General features: G+C 42.4%; 1 long non-coding RNA gene across 1 annotated transcript; it reads left to right on the top strand.

The window, feature by feature from the left end:
* Positions 1–2: 2 nt before the first annotated feature.
* Positions 3–13,088, top strand: LOC128089237 (uncharacterized). Its single transcript, XR_008210462.1, has 3 exons — positions 3–87; positions 11,584–11,750; positions 12,426–13,088. It is a non-coding gene; the product is annotated as an uncharacterized LOC128089237 (long non-coding RNA).
* Positions 13,089–13,990: the final 902 nt, after the last annotated feature.

The raw sequence follows: 13,990 nt of genomic DNA, 5'->3' as shown, positions 1-13,990 counted from the left end.
GCGGCCGTGCGGAGACAAAGCTCGTCGCGAGAAAGTGCGGTGCTACGGCGAGTGGTGTCGTGTCGGCGTGTGCGTGCGCGGTGGAAGGTAAACCTCCCTCTGTGGGTTGCAAGGACATCCAAAGCCCGCCCAGCCCCAACCCGTGCCGTGGGCAGGGCTGCCCCCCCCCAGCTCAGCTGCCCAGGGCCCCATCCAACCTGGCCTTGAGCTCCTCCAGGGATGAGGCACCACAGCTTCTCTGGGCAGCCGTGTCAGGGCCTCACCATCCTCTGGGTAAAGAATTTGTGTCTAACATCTAACCCAACTCCCCCTTCTTTTAGTTCAAAGCCGTTCCCCCTTGGCTTTCTGTCACTGTGCTTCCACGAGTCTCCGTGCTACGTGCTGCCCATCACCTCGCTAGCTGTGCTGCTGGGTGAGCAAGCAGTCAGTGGTTTCCTGGCATACGCACAAGGCAGCATTCCTGCATGAGATGTACCCTCTCCGTCTGTTCCCATTAGGCCTGAACATGTAAATAGCCTCTTGTTTCCATCTTCCCAGCTGTTCCATATGAAAATCTGAGAAACATCTTACCAAACTCAACATTCTCCTCCAGGTTTTTCCTGGCCACTTTTTGTTTCTCACCTCATCTAAACAATCTGTACTGTTTGCAAACATTTATTCAGTGGCAACCACTGGAATCAGTGCCATCTCTGCCATTACACCAAGGAGAGTCATGGTTGTGTTCTTTGCACATGGGGATGTGCTTAAGCCACAGTTGTTTGTGTTCAGATGCCCTACCAGACAGGGAATGGAAAATGAGACACCTGCTGTCATGTTTTCCCTCTGCTGGAGAAGGCTGTGTGATAGTGACACTGTGCTTCCCCTCTCTGGGAAGCAGGTCTGCTTGCATTTATCCGCTCCACACCCTAAATATAGGCTGAGTTTTGACACAACTCCTGACTACAGCCCACAGCTGTCCAACCTGGCTTAGGGCCTCATTGGAATAAGATAAAGGGGAGAGTAAGGGCACGTAGTATCTTGAAATGAATTAGAGAGATGCTTTACTCTGCTACATTTTTAAAAGCACTGGAGCCTGATGCTGTTTATCGCAGCCCATTGTGTTAATCTTTATAAGCACCAGGAGGAAGGAAATTCTACTGTATCAAACATAGTCTCCACTCATCCCACAGGTAGCTACATCATGAACTGTGCAGCAGGCTTCATTGCCTCTTTGAATTCAAAGTCCAAAAGAAAGTATTCAAGTATTCCCTGTCCTTTTTAAAGGCATTAAAAGCTTGATTAAAAGATTTTTCCTTTATTTTTTTTCCCCTGTGAAATCTGTAATGATTCCAGTGGAAGAGAGATGTTAAAGACAACACATGCCTCAAATCCTCTAATTGCCTTAATTTTTTTGTCCAGTAAAATAGTCTTATTCCAGACCTCTGATTCAAAGAAAAAAAAAACCACCACTACCACCACCACAACAACAAAAAACAACCCAATCTTTTGTATCAACAGCTCTTGAATATTATGTTCAAAGACATTATTAATTGCTTGTGCTTATTAGACCATTGTAATTTTTATTGTTCACCTTAGAATATCTCCACAGAATATTTTTAAAACTTGAGAGTGAAATATTCCTTTTAGTTAATCCCCTTTTAGTTAATTATACAAGAAAAAAACAATGTCTGCTTGCACATTTTCACAGATGGGGCAACATATGGTGGCTTCTCCCACTGTGGGTATTTCAAATGCAATGCAGCTGAGAACTGTAAGGTCTGTGCAGGAAAAGAGTTGACATGATTATGCAGATAAAGGTTTACATGGGGAAGACCCAGCTGGGTTGACTTTTGACTTCACAGATATTATCTCAATTAACATTTTCCCCTGTAAAATTAAAGCTGAAAAAGAATGGGGGGGAGGGGGGAGGGGAAGCCAGATCCTCTTCCTTTCTTAGGCTACACCTCTCTATTGCTGTTAGTTACTGTTAGTTATTTGCCTTTCTTTCGGTATATAATAAACTCACTTTTGGAGGTGCAAAGTGAGTGTTTCTCCAGGATTTGGCCAAACACAGGTTGCACTTTTATTCTGAAATCATGTTTGCTCATCACGTCAGATTTGGCAGAGGAAGATGAATTCTAACACAAGACATCTTCCTGGGGAAAGCAACGTTCATTCATTCCTACCTTGCTATGCCATGCCTTTTCCAGCCCAGAGAAGAAGCAAGGATGTTGTCAGGGTGGGAGAGGCTAATATGTTCTTGGATGGCTTGTTTCCCCCTTTCCCACCTGGGACCCAAGATGAATACCAGGAGGCTGCTCTCAGAGAAGCGCATCCCCTCACAGCCTTGCTGCTGTGCCGTGGGAAGCCTGTGCTGCTGGGAAGCCCTGGCTGTCCCACTCATCACTGTTACACCTGTTGCTCAGCTAAGCATGTCCTCTTCAATGCCCAGTGCAAGATGAGAGTGCTGCTGATTTAATGTAGGCCTAGTTCATTTGAGTGGAGAACTACCCATGGCAGCACACAGCAAACATGCAATTTTTAGGCATTCTGTTCTTTGTGTCTCGTTGTAATACCAGTAATACTCCTTAATGACACTGTCCCACACAGCCTGTAGCACAAATACCAGTGGCTGCATTAATGAAAGGAACTCTGTGATGCCTGTTTGGCCTCCCTGGGTTTAAAGACAGCCAGTCGTTTTCTTGTAAGCAAACTCCTCTGCCCTAATTCATATCCTGAGTTTGGAAGTAAGTTCTGGAGAGTTTTTAATCTACAAAAAGACCCCAAAATAATGGATGAGAGTTATGAGCAAGGCTGAATCAACTACTCCAACAACTCAACTCTCCCTTCTGCTTTTCTTAATGCAATGCTTAGATAAAGATCTGTTTCCTGTAGAAAAAGTCTTGTTTCACATACCTGTAAAGGTAGTTCCTTCTTTCAGTCTGCAGAAAATAACTTCTTTCAAAGTTTCCTTTCCCTGTAGTTGCTTTGAAATGAGTACTGATTATAGACTTCTTTTTCTGCCCTCATTGCTCTTTCCTGACACCCTAGAAAACTTGCTTATCTTGGTACTGCAGGATGAGAAATACCCCTGTATTACAATGTTTTTTGCCAAAATTCAGTAGGCACTGCTGTTGTTTATGGTAATAAGTTGTAGGTCTATTAATTGCACATTGGAAATCTGCAGCTGTTGCAGTAGTTGTTTGCTACCTCTGCATGTGGCCAGCTTGGTCTCTTTACTACATCACTCCTTCCAACTGCATCCTGAGATGCAGCTGAAACCTGGATGACTTCATCTACCTCTGAGAGAGCTATAGTGAACGCAGGTTGAACGTGCTGAGCAGGATGTAACTTGGTTAAATAAATTGATAGTCTAAGAAGATGAAAACCAGGAACAGAACAGACAAGTTCTGCTGCTGTTCTCCTCAAAGCAATCCCAATAGTATTAGACAACAAGGGCTCTGAGACACATCACAGCATTCCTGGTACTGCAGGAGCAACTGTGGTTGCCTGAATAAACTATAGGTAGGCAGGTATGAACTGAGTGAAAACACAGCGTGAAGAACATTTACAAGTAGGCTTGGCTTACCTGGGTACTCTGAAGTACATCAGCACCCACTCCGTTTACAAAAAAGTACCGACTTCTTTTTATCAGCTAACCCATGTGAGACTCATTCTTTCAAAAAACAGAAAAACCAAGAAGTGCTGCAGTCTTTTAATATATACCTTCACTAATATTTCAGAAAATGCTCTGAAATGACAGCCTCTGTGATTGTTACTGTAGATAGGTATCTCTAACAATTTAGTGTTTTAAAACTGTAGTAAACTAAGTCTTCTTTTAAGTTAGGAAGTGGATAAAATTCTTTGGGAATCTTTGTTTAAAAGTCTGTTGACCAATATTGGTAAAGAAAATTGATAATACGCAAAGTTCCACTCTGAAGTGCAAGTCTTGAATGGCAGTACATATTTCAGTGATTCCATGTAGACCTCTAATGCAGTTATAAAAAAGACAGAATATCTATCCACGTGGAAGCCTGTCATCCATCACACTTTACAACATCTGCCCAGTCTCTAACTTCATATTACATTGGTCACAATATGATAAGATAAACAAGTTAAACAGACTTGTCTGTCAAGTGAAAGAGCTGTGGACTGCAATTCAGTTTGCCTAGGACCAGACAGAGGCAAAAGAAGAACTTGGGTTTTTGAAACTAAGTATTTCTAGTTCAATTTCTGTTCAAATACATGGTCTGTGAAACTAGAACATTTTCCTCATACTGGTGACAGGCAGCTCCAGTAATCACTGCTCACCTCTAGTGAGGACATAGACTTCTGTGGTTTTGCTTTATCCAGCAGGTAGACCCATCTTGACACAAGCAGCAGGACTTATGGGAAAGGCTGAGCAAAAGCCAGTGCTGTTTTAAGTTAGAGAAGATACTACTGAGAGATCACGTGATCCTTCTGCAGGTAATTACAAGAGTGCTTCAAGGCAGTGTAATCTGTTCTCTCTGTCCATGGTGGATAAGATAAGAACCACAGGATGAAATTACAGCAAGGGAAATTTCAATTAGATGTTTTCCACTCCTTAAGACGGTGAAACATTTGCAAAGATTGCCTGGGACAAAGTAGGATACCCAGGTTTGGAAATGTTGGGGATGGTTACATGGTGTTCATGCATTTGCATAGCTGGTATGGGTCAGATTAGCATTTTAAACTGAACTGTCGACGCAGAGTAATAGTCCATGAGATGTGCAGCGCTCATACTCCCAGGCAGTGACAACAGGGATATGACAGATCTCTTCCCTCTGCTCTGAGGAATTACTCCAAAAACTGGGGAGCATTAACAGTAAAGATACCTTTCTGTAAAATGGTAACCCTTTGTTCAACCCTTTTGTAAGTAATGGATTCACTTATGGCCAACCTTCCTAAGCACCATCAAGCTTTGGGGCAGCAATTTGTTTAACTGTTAATGTGTTGTGCTTTGATTGTCAGGCCAGTTAGCCAGAGAAGAAAATGGAGTCCTCTAGTTAGCACTAGTAGTGTTTCAAAAAGACCCACTGTGTGCTGGTGTTCAGTGACCAATAATGAGTCCGTGATAACAGTGCACGTCAATAATGTGGAACTTCCACCAATGGTAACAAAAAGTGTGATATTTTGCAAAGTCTCATTTCCTGTTGATTTGCTCTTTTGCCTCTGCCCTATGCAATTCTATCAATATTTCCCATTTGTGTTCTATTGGATAGCTCTAGCAAGCAAGAAAAGTGCCTGAATTTGTATACACCACTTGCTAGTCCTGACTGCTGCACAAGGGATGTGCTTTTCCATGTCTCAAAACAAGCATTAATCTAGTTCTGATTTCCATTAACCTAATTTTCCCTGAGACTTCTATCCTACTTCTGTTTGAAATTAGCTATCCAATTCAAAAGGTACTTCAGGAGACAGGCAGATGAACAAACAGATAATGGGTGGCATAATCTCATAAGCTCCAATTTCTTAGACAACTGAACTAAAAAGAGTGCTCCTTTATGAGGCTGTTGCTGCCTGTGTATTAGTGAAGTCTGACACTCAAGAGAAAGTCTTAACTTCAAAAAAGAAACAACAACCAGGAGGTCTAATCCAGTACAAGCCCAGGCACACACAGTGAATATTAAAGCCCAACCCAATTGATCTAGTTGGTCTGAGGGAATAGCCTCTGCCCAAAATTCAGTACTGCTGTCACTACTGCATCAGCAGCCTTTAGGCAAAGGAGATGAAAACAGAGTCTTTGGCAACCTCTTTTTGCAATGTAACCTTGTATATACCATAATTCTTCTTTTAATGTCTTTCAATTCAGAAGACATACTTGGTGAGGTAATTGAAATTCCTTAGGCTTCATGAGGTACCACTGCATGGCTTGAGGCCCATAGCTTTGATATAAAGATTGCCTCTAGCAATGTTCATTTTACATTTCAAAACATATTACCTGCATTTCCTGGAGGGAAAAGGATTCTTGTCATGCCACTATGTGGTACAGTCATTTTGCATCATCACAAGCCTGTAGTATTTGTTTTCTTTGGATATAAAAACATTAATTAAACTAGTCCTTCATTTAAGCAAGTCACTTTATCAATAACGACTTTCCCAATACGTAAAGGAGAAGGATTTTCCTTTGTTTTCTTGGCCATTTCTAGCCTCCAGTATAAACCTGGCTGTATATCATAGGTATGTCTAAAGAATTGTTGCATGACAAGTTCTTTGGAAAAGATGTACTTTTTTATTTGACATATAGGAAACTGATCTTTGTTTCAAGAGAGCAGCTAACATATCAACAAATACTGACTTACGTAAAGAGGTTAAGAGCTCCCATCCAACTCAGATAATCACTTCAAATTCAATTCCAAGATGTGAGTTAGATTTTTAGTTTGAGGTTACTGATGGAAAAGTGTTCCTTACTCAGGCAGTGAGGGAGGAAGGACAAGCCTGAGTGATGCAGTATATTGCGACATATATCTCCTTTCTTCATGCAGTTCCAACAGTTCAGGCTCAAGAACATAGGGAAACCTGAGCTGTCCTTGAAGGCTCAGCTGAGCAAGGCTTACTCCTGAGATACTCGTTCTAGCTGACAATTTTGTAGGGACTACGAATGGGTAAACGTGCTGCAGCTCTTGTCTTAGCATTGTGCTTGAACAGTGTCTGAAAATGTGAATATAAATCTGGGATATTTGGGTTCCAGTTTTATAATGCACTTACATGCTTGGTGAATATCCTGCATTTAATCATCTTCAGCACATTGGGATTGAGAGGTGCTGTGAAAGACATGTGGTTTATTACTATGTAAAGAAGAGATCTTTCATATTGACTCTAACATTTATTTGCATCTGTGCTCTGATCACGTCATTTAACTGCTTTACCTCAGTTGTTTCATCTGAGAAGTAAGAATGCTGGAGCTTGACCTTTTACCAGGCAATGTAGGAAGACTAATTTGTAAGTGTGTGCCATGGACTTCAGAGGAGTCTGTCAGTATGAAAAAGTATAACTCAGAATTGTTTGTCTTGCACTTGAAAGCACTTGCACAGAACCCAGATCCTGAGCAGAGCTAACTGCTGCTACTGCTGAAGGCAATTCACTGTGCTCAGCAGAATTGGAGTCAGACTGAAAACTTAAGACTGACAGTGGAAATCCAACATTTGGGAAGAACCTAACATTTTTAGAACCACAGTAGACTTCAGAGGCCAGTGCAGTCAGTGATAGCTTTCCACTGACTCCAACAGGCTTTGAACCTAATTTTCTACCTTCCACAACTGACTCAAGTACTTCTCATCACCAAGTCTACCTCTTCATCTTCTACTTTGCTCAGAAAACAGGAATCCAACGTGCTCTTCTCACCAAGAGGCAAGTCTCTCTCTTTTGCAGCAGAAAAGGAGGAAAACAGAATGTTGCTTTTGCGTCAGCTATCAAAAAATGTAGTATCCTGATTAAAAATTTAAATGGAAAAGAATTCTGAAGGAATGGGACACATATTTATGGAATTGAGTGGCTTTTTCCCTGGAGCTGAATTTGGAATTGGATTTGATCCTGAGATAGTTATAGAATTGTAAAGCTGGTTTTATGGAGCTGTAAAAACTCAGCATGATGTTGAAGGAGAAAAATTCAAACTCTCAAAAAATGGAGTAAAGAAGGATTTTTGGATTCAAGGGAGCCAGGAGCAGCACATCAGTTTCATCTACAGATTCTGGATCCACATGGAGATGGTGACTCCATCCATATGGATTCGGAAATGACAGACAGTGTCTACCAACACACTCAGCTGTAGAGATAAAACCTGCTTTATGGGAAATCAGATCTGTATGCTAGAGAAATGTTTATGTAATTAATCTCATGCCTTCTGAATTCCAGGTAAGAACTTCCTGAAAGTAAGAGGAGTAAAAGAGATAGATGCTATATGGCCTACTAGCCTTGATTTCAGTGCAGCCACCTATGGTGTGGAGGAATATGTATGAAAATCATGAAAACTAATCCTGAGAGCTAGCAGAAGAAAAGGCAGGAAGTGTTTTATCCAGTTACTAATGAAAAATTAAGGTTATTGGTACAAGAGAGTAGGGTAAGTGTAAAGATAATAGCAGTTCATTTGATGAAAAATGTAGAAGAAAAGCTAATGGAAAGTGATGCTTCTTGGCTAGAGCATTCTGTTTGCACAGAGTTGGCCTCACAAGATCTGGCATTGGGCACAACTTCCAGATGGTAGGCAGGATTGAGAGTAGTGTGGGTGGGGACTTCCTCCAGCTTTCCTGCTGCTCACACTGCAAGTGATGTTGAATGTCAAGACTGTATACCCATCCCACTGATGCAGGGTTGATTGCTGGCAGGGGCAGGCTGGGAATAAACAACTTTCTGGGGAGGAAGCAGTAAAAAGCGTATAAATGGTTGCTTGAGAGATAGGGGATGGGAGACTGTGAACATATGTCTATGGAACTGGGACCCTTCTTTAAGGAGGCAGCAGTGGTAAACAGCAGAAGGACAGGGGAACTGAAGCTCTTGTGCTGGCATCTGCTGTTGGGTGCTGTTAGGAGACCAGGGCTGTGAGGAGCAAGAGATGAGATTTCTATTGAGAAAATGGGGAGGTACAAGAGAGGCTAAACATTTAGAGGATGTTTGCTGAACTTGATACATGGGGAGGGAAGAAAGAGTGTGGAAGAGTTTAAAAGGCGATCTAGGTCTTGGTTTGTTATAGGAGCTCTATAGGAGACTTATACAAGAAGAGTGGGCAGGGCAGGGTACATGCCTTCTACTAGAACCTCTTTTTCTACATCCAGTTTCTGTAGGTAACTCTAGACATATACTCCCAGTCATCTGATACAAAGATATTGCCTTCCTTCTTACTACATCCTCCCAAGAATGATCTTGTTGGACAAGCTTTCCATCTCTTTATGAGACTCTTTAAGGTTGATGTTAGTCCATGAGGCTCTGCAGGCCTTTGTTTGTCAAGCTGCTTCCAGAAAACCAGCCTTAGAGTGAAGAAAATATTTTGACCTCTCCTTCCCCGCAAGCTGACAACAGAACCTTCTAAGATGCAAGCTGGAATCTGTTGCCATGTTGTACCTGAAGACACCTGAAGTCTCTGGTGTCACTCTCTGACAGGACACATGATATCCTCAGCTCAGATCTTTTTTGGTTTTGGCTCCTGTTCTCTGCTGTGGGAACTGTGTCTTTGTTGAGAAAACATGTCAAGAATACTGGCTACAGAAACCTTTCACTTTCAGATGAAGTCATTACCAGTTTGCTCACATTGGATGGGCTTGCTCTGTCTGAGTGAAATGTGCTGTTTTCTGCATGTAAACTTGCATCTATTGTTTGTGTCTCATGTGTTCAATAAACTGAAAGATCAGAGGAGAGATATCAACGTATGCAGTCTTTTCTAGCCATATGTTACCTACATCCACTACCATTTTGTGTAAGGAAGCAGATTTCGTTCCTGTGACTGCATGTCTTCCAGCATGGAAACTGCATTCCTGGAAAGATTTTACAATATCAGATGTGAGGAGGGGAGAGATTTAGGAAGTGGAGAATGGATGTGAACTGTGTAGGAGACTGAAAATGCTGTAAACGTGGTCTTTATCGTACACATTGTTGGGACCTAAGCCAATGCTGTTCTCCTAAGTATGCAGGCAGACACAAGGAAACACTATGTCCCTCACTGGAAAGCTGAGCATGGCTGCTTGACATCTCACTTGCCTAAGGGGCTCCATTGTGCTCACTGGACCAAAGAAGCAAAATGAGAGGAAAAACCTGCACATGGAAGAATTTCTCATGCCAAGTACAGTCCTGCTACTTATGTTGAGAACAGACAGTGAAATGCAGTGTAGATGGCTAACCCCATTTCTTCTGACTACCTTTCCAACGTAGTGAGGCTTTATTTAATTGGGTTTAGTAGTTTTATTCTTAATGGTGTTAATTTCCTCTGCAGCTGCAGCATTTCATTTACTAAGCTGCTGCATGAATGTCCCAGCGTTGCAAGCCATAATGATCCTATTTTTTGGAAGACAGTAAAGTGTTATGTTTACCTGACTCTGAAGGCTGTTTGCTGCATACCAATGAAGTCATAGCTATAACTGCAGCAATCTTCCTCTGTTCCTCTGACTCTGGTTTTCCATACACTGGTAGCACTGTTAGAAGGTACCACTTCTTCTACAAAAAAAAAAAAAAAAAGATGCCATTAAGCACGTCACACTCATTCCCTCAGCTCTCTGTAGCTCTGTAGCTTGGCATCTGAAGTACAGTCTCAGTCCAGTCTGAATAATCTGTGGCAGGAAAGAAAAAGGCACATGGGGAAAACCACACAGGGGGATTTTAAAGAATTCCAGTGTCTCAGGAAGCCAAAAACACAAAGCCACAGTATCTTGGCTTGAAATGTAAGTTTCCTTTGATCACAGCATACTACACAGTTGCAGTATTTAGCATCCTTTTTTGGAGGTCAAGACCAGAATGATTTACGTAAGACTGACTAAGGTTTCCCTGGAAAGGATGCCATTTTGTAGAATCCAATATGCTATTCTGGAGGGAAAAGAACAGCCTGTGAAAATACCACCTAGAGCGTTTCTCTTCTGTTCGAATGCAGTTTGGTCTCCTCCCTTGTGCATTGCACTGATTGCACTTTTGAACACCTCTGTACTTTCCTTAGTGCCAAAGATTTGTTTAATGTGCTACTGTTGCACATGCAAAACTTTTTCTTCTCTTGGTTGTTAGTCCAGATATGCTACTTTGCTTTGCCTCTGAGCAAACGTTCAGCATTACCATACTCAGATACAAGGCAGGGAAACCAGAGGGATCTAGGATAGATGGGATTCTGAGTAGAAGGCCCTTTAGAGTAATCATGCTTAGCAAAGTTCTTCCAGAATTATTTTGAGATGGTCTGCAATTGGTAGGTTAGATTAAATAAAGCATATAGACAATGCACTGACATGATGAACATCTGCCTGGGTGCTACAATCTGAGGACGAAAGGGAATGGCTAGAGGGACTGGTTTCAAGCTGCGCCAGGGGAGATTTAGACTAGATGTTAGGAAATACTATTTTTCTGAAAGAGTGGTCAGGCGCTGGAATGGGATGCACAGGGAAGTGGTGGAGTCAGCGACCCTGGAAGTGTTCAAGGAACATTTAGATTTTGTGTTGAGGGATATGCTCTAGTGAGTACTACTGGTGATAGGTGTATGGTTGGACTGGATGATCTTGTAGGTCTTTTCCAACCTTGGTGTTTCTGTGATTCTGTGAAAGGTTTATTCTTCCTTACATCCTTCCTTTGCTTTTCTGCTGCCAGCTAGTGTTTCCTTTGGGACAGAGCTCAGGATATATGTTTTAGATGTATGGGGTGATGCATGATCTGTACTAGATGGCAGGTGAAAAGACCCTTCCCCCATAACCTCTCCAGGTTGAAGCCTCCCCTTGCTGTATGGATAACAGAGCAAATAAACCAACCTGTGATTCCTTCTTTTACCCATTATATAACAGGTTTGAGGAAGGGAAGGGCTTTTAGTGATTTTAGAAATCTCCCTCATTAACACAGATCCAGCCGTGGATATAATACTGAGATCCTAGGAACTAGCTGAAATTTGCTTTTCCCTGTCCCCAGTGTTGGTGTTCCTGTTGCTGAAGTATGCTGGACTCATGGATCTGGCTCCTTGCTTCCTGCTCAGAAGCAAGATGGAAGGATTTCTCTACTCCGAGGGATGGCTACCTTGCACTCTCAGCCCTGGGAAACAGCCAGAGCAGAGCTGAGGAGGACCTGGAAGCCCAGGGGTAACCAACCACTTCTCTATCACTTCCAGAGCTGTCTGGGAAGAACACTGAAAACCTCAATCTGACTAGGACTGATCCCTGGATTCTGCACCCTGCAGAACATTCAGAAGGGTTTCCTGGGTCACCAACATGCATGGGACTGCCACTTGTAGATGGTGCTGCGAGGGAAGGACTTAGTGATCTGCCTCTGTTGTGGTCTCATCGTTCCACATAAATTGCCAGGATCCATGGTCCTTAGAGGCTCCTGGCTGTTTGCTAGGGAAGTAAAGGAAGCTCTTGTCTGTCATTGGTGACATGATCAGAAGCACAGACATGCTGCAAATCAGCTGATTTTGGGACTCTGCAGAATCTGCTACAGAGAAGGCCAGAAAGAGATGAGGAAGGGACATGATTTAGAGAGGAATAATAGAGATTATTCCTCTTATCAAGAGATCCAGGAGAAGTCTTACAGAGCAGGGGCATTCATCAGGATTTCCTGTGTTGTCCTGTTTGAATGTGGCTATGAAAGTGATTACTAAAGGACAGAGAGAGTAACAAAAGGGGAGATACCTATGTTCTGAAGATTTTCAGAGATAAATGTCAGGTTGGAGATCTGTAAAGAGGACTGATGAGATTTCCATCAAATGTTTTAATTTTGGCCAGCTACAGGGCAAATACCATTATTTGTCTCCACAGGCAGGGAATGTCTATCATTCCCTTTCTTCCCAAGGAACAGATGAGATGGAGGAGGAAGCAAAGTGAAATCTCTAGAGTAGAGAAGAGATGGAGAATCTGGAAAAAATATGTTTCCCAGAGTCCTGAGTATGGCAAGACTCTAGGGAGTTGTCAACAGAGGAAGAAGCAAAACAAGAATCAGTTAACCCCTGAAAGAGATTTCCAGCAGTCTGGTGTGAAATGCCACTACAGGTAAGAGAATCTGCAAGGAAAGCACTAGAGGAAGTTCAGTGGCCCTGGCATGGCTTGCAGTATCAGTGCCATAGTAATGCCTGCTAGCCAGCCCATAGGCACACCAACCCATCCCTTGCCATGACTCCACTGTCACTCAGGGCTTTACTGTAATGATTTATTATTGCTGTCACTTAAGAAATAACAGAAAGGTTATGCTCTCTTTACACATGCCCAGCTTGTGGACCTTACCTCTATATCTACTGTTCCCCTTGTGCTGGTAGAGCAACTTTTCCACTCTTACGTAAGAGTGAAAGGGTTCTGATGGTTACTCTGTTTTTCTGAGTAAAATAAGAAAAAAAATGTTTTTGCAGCTGTTTCCAGAAAAGACCAGACACACAGAAGAAAATCCAATAAATGATTAACTCAGTCTTTCCATCTGCGGATAATAGTGTCTCTGGAGTTTTTGTGGTTTTTGTTGTTGTTTTGTTTTGTTTATTGCTAGCCTTTTCTTTCCCCCATGGAAAGAGGCATTTTCTGTTTGATTTGAAATGCAGTGTCCTGAGCTGTTTTCTGGCAAACACCTGGATGATGTGTTCCTTCCACCTTTGAATGAAGAGGAATAAATTGCAAGTTAGCTTCCTGTACTCCTCTCATCTCCTTGTTAGAGAATAATGAGCAAGAGAGCATGTTTATAGCCAAAATATTATATCTGTCCCTTCTGTTGCCTTTGCCTGCCTCTCACAACTGTTTGTCGTGTCCAGTATTTCCCAGTATCACCTCCACTTCCCTGCATCCTGCTTGCTCCTGCTGACAACCAGATCACCTGCCTTTTGTCCTCAAACCATGTTTACAATCAGTTCCAACTCACCTGTGCTGCTGTGGAACCCATGGTGCTGGCAGTGACCTTGACTCTGAGATTTGCAGCACCTTAGTCTCTGGAACAGGCTGGACATTCCTGCTGAGCTTGCTACTTTCATCAAAGTTGACTACTGGATTTCTGCCACCCCTTTTTTTCTTCCCTCCCCTCCCCTCTTCTCCCCTCCCCTCTCCTCTCCTTCCTTCCTTTCTTTCTCTCTCTCTCTCTCTCTCTTTCTCTCTCTTTCTCTCTTTCTTTCCTTCTCTCTTTCTCTCTTTCTTTCCTTCTCTCTTTCCTTCTCTCTTTCTCTCTCTGTTTCTCTCTTTCCTTCTCTCTTTCTTTCTCTCTCTTTTTTTTTTTTTATAACCTAGATTGGGCTGTCAGGTCATCTAATTTCCCTGAGAACTGCTTGTCTATAGCAATATTTTGGGATTTATTATTGCCTTCATGCCATAAGCGATGATCAGTAGTGTAAGAAATACCACCTTTCCCTGTG

The sequence above is a fragment of the Tympanuchus pallidicinctus genome, unplaced genomic scaffold (genome assembly GCF_026119805.1).
Source record: "Tympanuchus pallidicinctus isolate F22 unplaced genomic scaffold, pur_lepc_1.0 scaffold4, whole genome shotgun sequence".
Classification (NCBI taxonomy): domain Eukaryota; kingdom Metazoa; phylum Chordata; class Aves; order Galliformes; family Phasianidae; genus Tympanuchus; species Tympanuchus pallidicinctus.
Note: the sequence above shows the minus strand (reverse complement) of the source record. Positions and strands in the feature narration are given on the sequence as shown.